Source organism: Mytilus edulis, chromosome 1 (genome assembly GCF_963676685.1).
Source record: "Mytilus edulis chromosome 1, xbMytEdul2.2, whole genome shotgun sequence".
In the NCBI taxonomy this organism is placed as follows: domain Eukaryota; kingdom Metazoa; phylum Mollusca; class Bivalvia; order Mytilida; family Mytilidae; genus Mytilus; species Mytilus edulis.
In genome coordinates this window covers 88,171,336-88,180,342 of record NC_092344.1, presented here as the reverse complement: position 1 = coordinate 88,180,342, position 9,007 = coordinate 88,171,336, and the positions used below count along the sequence as shown (strand labels likewise).

At 31.9% G+C, this 9,007-nt stretch overlaps 1 long non-coding RNA gene across 1 annotated transcript; it reads left to right on the top strand.

The window, feature by feature from the left end:
- The first annotated feature begins 1,071 nt into the window (after window positions 1-1,071).
- LOC139515528 (uncharacterized) lies at window positions 1,072-4,551 on the top strand. Its single transcript, XR_011662801.1, has 4 exons — window positions 1,072-1,650; window positions 1,894-1,963; window positions 2,289-2,348; window positions 3,458-4,551. It is a non-coding gene; the product is annotated as an uncharacterized lncRNA (long non-coding RNA).
- The last annotated feature ends 4,456 nt before the right edge of the window (window positions 4,552-9,007 follow it).

Sequence of the window (9,007 nt, the reverse complement as noted above, 5' to 3'; positions counted from 1 at the left end):
GGGAGGGTTGGGATCCCGCTAACATGTTTAACCCCGCCACATTATTTATGTATGTGACTGTCCCAAGTCAGGAGCCTGTAATTCAGTGGTTGTCGTTTGTGTCATTTTGGTCTTTTGTGGATAGTTGTCTCATTGGCAATCATACCATATCTTCTTTTTTATAGAGATACAATAATACTTCTTAGACCACTCTGCCTCCAAGGCCCTAGGTAAAAGTTAAAAGGTAAAAGTAAAAGTAAAAGTTAGGAAGAAAGATAAGAAGTTAGCAATATCCTTTAACTTTACTTTCCGCTATATAGATGACATTCTTTCACTAAACAATTCAAAATTTGGTGACTATGTGGAACGCATCTATCCCATCGAATTGTAGATAAAGGATACTACAGATACAGTTAAGTCAGCTTCATATCTTGACTTACATCTAGAAATTGACAATGAGGGTCGGTTGAAGACAAAACTTTACGACAAAAGAGATGATTTCAGCTTTCCAATTGTGAACTTTCCATTTCTAAGTAGCAACATTCCAGCAGCACCTGCATACGGGGTATATATCTCTCAATTGATACGATATTCCCGTGCTTGCATTTCCTATCATGATTTTCTTGATAGAGGGTTACTGCTCACAAGGAAGCTATTAAATCAAGAGTTCCAAATGGTGAAGTTGAAATCATCCCTTCGTAAATTTTACGGACGCCATCACGAGTTGGTTGACCGTTATGGAATAACCATTTCACAAATGATATCGGATATGTTCCTCACGTCGTAACTACAATCCCCTTCCCTTTCATGAATTTGACCTACCGAATTAGACTATTTACCGGATTTGTAATCACATAAGCAACACGACGGGTGCCGCATGTGGAGCAGGATCTGCTTACCCTTCCGGAGCACCTGAGATCACCCCTAGTTTTTGGTGGGGTTCGTGTTGTTTATTCTTTAGTTTTCTATGTTGTGTCATGTGTACTATTGTTTTTCTGTTTGTCTTTTTCATTTTTAGCCATGGCGTTGTCAGTTTGTTTTAGATTTATGAGTTTGACTGTCCCTTTGGTATCTTTCGTCCCTCTTTTAAAGTACTAAATTAGTTTTTGAAATGTGTTGTAGTTTTTACATACCGTATTATTTTTCATTTTAATTGGACTATATTTTGTATTGTTGAATATAGGAAGGATGTGGAGTCTCGACAGGGTCCCTCTATTTTCAAGGCAAGGGGAGGTAATTCCCTTGTTATACTCCTCATACTTTAAATTTCCTAAGTGTTTATAGGGAATATAACTTTTTTTATTTAAATATTCACTTTTGTACACATTTTATTTAAATATCAGATGTATACTAGCTAAAATGACTATTATTTAGAGCTCTGTAAATAAAAAAAATATGTATATAGATAATAGATTTGGAGGGTTTGAGAAATAGTGGGTAACGTAACCATTGATTTGATGAGGGGAAATTTAAAAAAAAAACGATTTTGTTAAAACTGTAAAGTGCATCTGATATTTTTTTTTTTATACATGTATAATGATATTTCTGAAAGCAAATGGACAATAAAATAACGAGGACATGGACCTCCTTGGCAGTTATGATAGCAGCTCTAAGGAAGATGGTCAATTATATCTTCAACCAAGTCTGAGGCTTTACCAGGAAAAATCTGTGGTGAGTTGAAATGTTCCACAAAATTTATAATAATATTATTATAGACTTTTAAAACTTTTTATTTATTAAGGTTTTTTGTGTAATATTGAAGATATCTGCATCATTTCATAACATTTTTTTATAACTTGTATTTAAGTCAATATTTTGAAGATATTATATATAACAAATTTATAAGAAATGATACAATGCATAATTATGCTTCTCTTCTTTATTTTATCTTTTAAACATTTTTTTTTATTTCAGATTGTTGAAATTACAATGTTTTCCTTGTGTTGGGAGTAAGACATGGATATCTGATATTGTTAACATGTTGGTAGGTATTAAAGCTTTTATTTTTAATACTTTCAATAGTATTTGACATCAATAAAAAATTTTAAGGTTTGAAATACTATACCATATGATGAAATACAAGTTTATTTTTTGCTAACTTAATAAAATTGAAAATGTAAATCAGGACTGTATTAGACAGATAAAAAAAAAACTTACAAAGGTCAAAAAACAGAACCATTAGTTTGATTTTGAATACCAATTATATTCTTGCAGAATTTTGTTTGTTATCTGAGAACTTTTAAACAATTATTATGATGTACATATTTTTTGAAAGTTGAGTATAACTGACCATGAACTTTGTTTTACAGGTTAGCATCACAAGTTTTCTTGGGGTTACTTGCTTGGGGATTTATTAGAGCTGTTTTAAGGTAAGAATTTATTAATCAACAAACAATTTAAATTTATTTATTATACATGTATCTAATTTTAAATGCCCCTAGATATCTATATAGCTATCCTAAATATATGTCAATGTAAAATGTTGTACCTTTACTTTAGAAGTGTATCTATATTTACTGATTTGTCTCCCTTGCCCTGAACAAGATTAGGCCCAAGACTACAATTAATTCCTCTATCAGTTCTTTATAACATTTTGTCGCATTAAAAAAAATTTGGCTATTCTTTTTGTCTAATTTTTGGTGTGTGCAATGTACAGTTCAAGTTCAAAAATATATGCAATTTTCAGAAAAATTGCATGTTTACATCATACAAATTTGGCCAATACACATCCATACCCCTATAGGAAAAAATCAAGAGATGTTCCAAAAAGTGTAAATACTACCTTTTTGCACCTGGCCGAATCACTCTTTCCTTATCAAAATCAGTTTAAATAAAACATCCAAAAGTTTATTTTCAGCTCTCTTCTTTCATTTCCACCCCAGAAAAACTAAGAAATGTATGAGAAAGGGAAAGAAAAAAAAATAAAGAAAAAATACACTACAATTAATTAAAGGGAACTTTAACGAAAAGTGGGGTCATTAATTGTGGTCTTGGGCCAGATGTGAAGGAGAGATAATCTGATATCAAGTAAAACCTAGCTATCATAAAAAAGATGATCATGTATGATAACTGCTTTACATTCAGTCATTCATATTTTCATTACAAATTTCAAAAGAATTTATTTCTACTTTTTTATCATGGAAAAAATTTTGTTTGGATCTCAGTAAGGGTCAATAAAACAACAAATAACAAAATATTCATTAAATTTTACTTTCAAGTAAACTTACCAGCAGCTTCTGCATTCACTGTGTTAAATATTTCCAATAATTGCTCAGGTATTTGATGTCAAGTCTCATAATTGTAAAGTTTGGAAAATTTATTTTTGTGTATTGACAGATTTCAGTAAAATGAAGTAGCAAAAATAAGAAAGAGTTTTCACATTCATTGATATATGTGGTTTTTTTTAAATTGAATTTTATTATATACCCTTAAGATTATTTTGATAAAATAATTGAAACTTAACTTTATTTCTTTTCAGTTGAAAGTGTAACAGTTGCTGCCTTGTATGGGAAAATCCTCAATAATCCTGCAAACAATCCAATGAACTGTTACTTTCTCTATTGGAACAATCTGTAGACAGTAGTCTTGTAAGCAGAATGATTTTTTAACAAATTGTATTTATATTGCTGTATTGAATTACAAATTATAGATTTTTTTTATTTATATTAATTGCATTCAATTATTGTTTTGTGATTGATAAAAAATTAAACTGAAATTATTGTGTTTTGAGGGGTCCCAAAGGTATGCCATATGGTTTCTCAAAGTACCCACAAGGTACATAGGTTTACATATATTTTTAAGTTATGTACATTTAAGCCTTACAAGTGCTTTGTGAAATGAATTTTGTTGGTTACAATCCAAAGTAGTAGGATTTTGATGGCAGAACACTATGAAAAGACTAACTTTGTAGAGAAACTAGTCCCCTGTTAAATATTTTAACTACTAAGTTTTTGACCCCAAATAAAAATGTTTGGGTTTTGAGTTGGGTTTTACTCCTGACTGTCTAAGAGGGGACCAGGCCAGCCCAAATGATTCCCTTTATAATCAGCAATTTTTTTCCCACAAAAGTTCGTACCCGAATTTCCATTAAACTCGCCCGATTCGGACTAAGACCGGGGATAAATTCGTTATCTACGTTCATATCTGTAGATATGGATATTTTAACACCCTTTAGTACCCTGTACAACCTTCGGCTACCCCTCATGGTGTACTGGGGTACTTCAGAGTGTTAAAATATCCATATCTACGGATATGAACGCAGATAACTTATAATATAGTTTAAAACAGCTTGAGGTTAAAATTGTGAATGAATGAAATGTAATCTGTTCACTGGAGGATCCAGAAATTTTCATACATGGAAATAAAAGGGGGGTGCTCACCGATTGTTAGAGGGCCTCCTCCAGTGGTACTTCAGTGATTTCCTAAATAATCAACCAAATTTTCTCCACCTCTGCTATTTCATTGGTAATCTAATCATTTTTGCACCAATCAAGATATTTAGTTTGTTTTAATTACCCAGTAAATAAGTTGAGTAATTCTCAAAAAATAATTTGTACATGCATGTTTTAATATTTTTACTTTGTATAAGAAAAGTATTGTTTTTGGATGTCATTTTTAAGTTGAGACAAACTGAGGATTCTTTGTTTTTATGGAATTCTATTATTTATCTAAAGTTAAGTAAGGACTAGAAAGCCTTAAGTTTATATATTAAATAAAGAATAGTCACTAAATGATTACAAAATTTATTACATTTATCAAAAAATTTACATGATTTTATTTTAATTCATAAACTTTTATACGTAATTATATAGACTAAGAAATTACATTAGGATTATTTCCCCCTATAATAAAAACAACCAGGAAAATAGATAGTATCCTCAGTACTGTCATTTATTTTGCATTATTGTACTATTTTGCTACTGATACCAAACGCATGATGCAGATCCTTTTCCTCCTTTTTATTTAAAGATAATTTACAACCGTGATCAAAAGCATATCACAAGTAACTGTTTGTTTGATACTTGCACACATCTTAAAAGAAGCAGCTTGTGTTTGGTTTCATTTGGTTATTTTGTATCATGTAGGATCATAATAATTGGTAATTAAAATTTTTTGGAAAATCATCTTATCTTATATTGTATCTGGATGACAAGTAAAGGGGGAAGAGGGGATGACACATTGACATCTATCATCATCATTGGCTTGGCAGTGTATCATCAGCAGAACTTAGGGATACTTAACCGGGTTGTCTTTTTTAAAACTTTATTGTCCAAACTTTAAAGGTGCTGGATAGCTCCATATTTGTATGAAGATGCCAAATGGTCTTTTTATTTGACTAGTTACCCCATTTTTATGTGTAATATGGACAACTATATTTGGTACAAATGTATATGGATTCATTGCTAGGTATACATATAAAAAAGAAGTGGTGCGATTCCTAATGAGACAACTCTTCACAAGAGACCAAATGACATAGACATTTACAACTAAGGAGTCTTTTATACAATAACATCAGTGTGTTCGCCTCAAGTTGGAACTTGTACATGTTAAAACCTTAACGACTCAAAAATTGGCATTTGCTGATGCTCTTCTTGTGGATTGCACAAAGCAGGGTTAATATTCATGTACCTATCCTGAATATGCATTTAATTGCCACAGGACTTTTAACAGCTGTCCATCATTACCATCATGAGAGATCGCCTAGCCTTACAAAGTCATGGTTCAGTGATTAATGTTCAGTTTTGGGATTAGGTATTTGTTTCTCTGAAACTAAGTAATTCATTATGTTTATTCAATGAATAGAATAATTGTAAGGTTCACACGTCTATCTAACAAGGTTCATCTGACCTTTACCTTATTTTCATGGATATTTTAGTCCATAGTTGTTTTTTTGTTGAGCCTGCGACTTTTGTCACAGAAAGCTCGACATAGGGATAGTGATCTGGTGGCGGCAGTGGTGTTAGCTAACTTCTTAAAAGCTTTATATTTTAGAAGGTTGAAGACCTGGATGCTTCATACTTTTGTATATATAGATGCCTCATGTTACAAAGTTTCCGTCAGTCACATGTCCAATGTCCTTGACCTCATTTTCATGGTTCAGTGACTACTTGAAAAAAAAGTTAAGATTTTTTGTAATGTTAAATTCTCTCTTATTAGTAATAGGATAACTATATTTTGTATGTGCGTACCTTGCAAGGTCCTCATGCCCGTCGACAGTTTTCACTTGACCTCGACCTCATTTCATGGATCACTGAACAAGGTTAAGGATTGGTGGTCAAGTCCATATCTTAGATATTATAAGCAATAGGTCTTGTATATTCGATATATGGAAGGACTATAAGGTGTACATGTCCAACTGGCAGGTGTCATCTGAACTTGACCTCATTTTCATGGTTCAGTGGTTATAGTTAAGTTTTTGGTTTTGGTCTGTTTTACTTATATTGTATGCAATAGGTCTACTATATTTGTTGTATGGAATAATTGTAAGGTGTACATGTCTAGCGTGTAGGTGTCATCTGACCTTGACCTCAGTTTCATGGTTCAGTGGTCAAAGTTAAGTTTTTGTGTTTTGGTCTTTTTTTCTAACACTATATGCAATAGGTCAACTATATTTGGTCAGTCACATAGGTTTTATTTGACCTTGACCTAATTTTCACGGTTCATTGCTCAGTGTTTAGTTTTTTTTGTGTTTTGATGTGTTTTTCTTAAACTATAAGCAATAGGTCAACTATATTTGTTGTATGGAAGAATTGTTAGTTGTACATGTCTGCCTGGCATGGTTCATTTGACCTTGATCTCATTTTCATGGTTCATTGGTCAATGTTTAATTTTCTTGGTTAATGTTAAGTTTATATGACAGTTGTAATAAAGCTTTATATTTAGGACTATCAACATACTATTAATGATTGGTAAAGAAGGCGAGACATTTCAGCGTGTGCACTCTCTTAGAAGTAAAAAAAAGTTATTAAAGATATTCAAAAATAGGTTAACTGTATTTGGTATACAGAATGATTGAAGTTAACGTGTTTGTCTGATGAGGTACATCTGACTTTGACCTTATTTTCATGTTTTTTGGTCTGCATTGACTTTTCATGACACGGTTCCAATTAACTAATGTGAGTATCAGATTATTGTAAGGTGGTTTATCTAAAATTTCTGTTATTTTCATAGGTCATTGCAATTGATAATTTTGCCTGTTTTAAACCTTATTTCTTTTTAAAGACTTTCAACTATTAGACAGATGCCAAGTGACCAAGAAGAGCTCGCTTGGCCCTTATGGCCTTGTGAGATAAAAAGTACAGATCAGAGAGTACTCACAGTTTAAGTGACAAAACAATTAATAAAAAAATTATGTATCTAAGACTAAAATATCAATCGGTACACATTCAACATCCAAAGAATTAAATATAAAGACACCATTACAAGTCATAGAAAAATATGACCTTGTTGCACAGCCAAAATATAGGTATCTACAGATTGTAGTACCCTGAAAGAACATATGTGTTATATTTTATATGGTTTTAATTTACTAATAAAAAAATCAATACCAACAAAATCATTATCCAAAGATTTAACTACTGTGTTGAATAGGTAAACCTTTTAGATTTTTTTATTCAAATTGTATTTAAATTTCCAGGCTTGAAATCAATGTAAAATTTAGGATGTTCTATTTTATTTGAAATAAGTTTTCTACAGGACCAGTAAAACTTGCACACCAAATATTTGTATTTATGAGTTAACTGCAATTTCAGTCATGTTGACATATTTGTAGATCTTATTCTGATCGTTTTCCTTTTTAGAAGAATTTTCTTCAGAAAGAGCTGTTTTTATGATTTCCGGACTGTGCGTCCGTTAGTTCGTTCATCCGCCAGTCTGTCCCACTTTAGGTTTAAGTTTTTGGTCAAGGTAGTGTTTGACGAAGTTAAAGTCCAATCAACTTGAAACTTATTACCACGATAGTGCAAGTGGGGCATCCGTTTTGCTAATTCTTTGGTTTTTGTTCACTTATAATTTTGATATTGATGGCAAAGAATAAACAAGTAAAACTATGAGCTACTGCTCACTCAGTCTGATGATACCTCTGCTGTGACTGCATTATATCAATAGTATAAAAAGATGTTATTGTTTGGTAAACAGGAAGTTGTTGATTGATGAATCTGAAAACGCATCACAGGGTATAGCCGACTCATAAAACCTTGAATCCAAATTTCAGAAATCATTGTAATGTAGTTCCTGAGAAAGATGGGACAAAAAATATCCATGGAACCAAGGGTGGACAGATGGGCCTGACCTTTTTAAAATACTTCCTATGGTCTAATCATTTATAGCTTGTTAAGTCTTTGGAGTGATTTAGAGATGAATACTATTTTCCATTTTAGACTACATGTTGACCTCTACCTTTTTTCATTTTAAACTTTTATTTGCTGCCTTATTCATGTCAAACCTTTTGCCTTACTCATACTTTTTGATTAATTTTTAACTCTGTAACATTCTGTATGTGCCTGTCTGAAGTCAAGAGTGTAATTCAGTGGTTGTTGTATGTTGTTGTGTAGTATATTTGTTTTTCATTCATTATTTTGTACATATTAAGATTAGGCGGCAAGTTTTCTTGTTTAAATAGTTTTACATTTGTCATTTCTAGAGTTTTAGAGACCACATAGATCGGACAAATTTAGGACAGATGGAATCAATTGTAGCTACTTATACGTAGATTAAAAACAGAGGATCGATGGTAGACTAAAAATACAGGAACAGGACTAAGGTGTGCTATATATAAATGAAGCAAGGCTAAAACCAGAAGGTATACAGGTAAACTACAGAGACAGGATTAGTTGGTGGGAAGCGGTCAACACGGTATACAAGATAAGTTGGAGGACAATGGTCAAGACGGTGTGTAGGGACAATACAACTATGTAACGTAGATGTATATATATACATATATGTTTTTGTCCCGGCTGATAAAGCTGCGAATAATATCATTATTGTTTGACGTAAATTTTATATAGAGGTTCTGCAAAAGGAAATCACG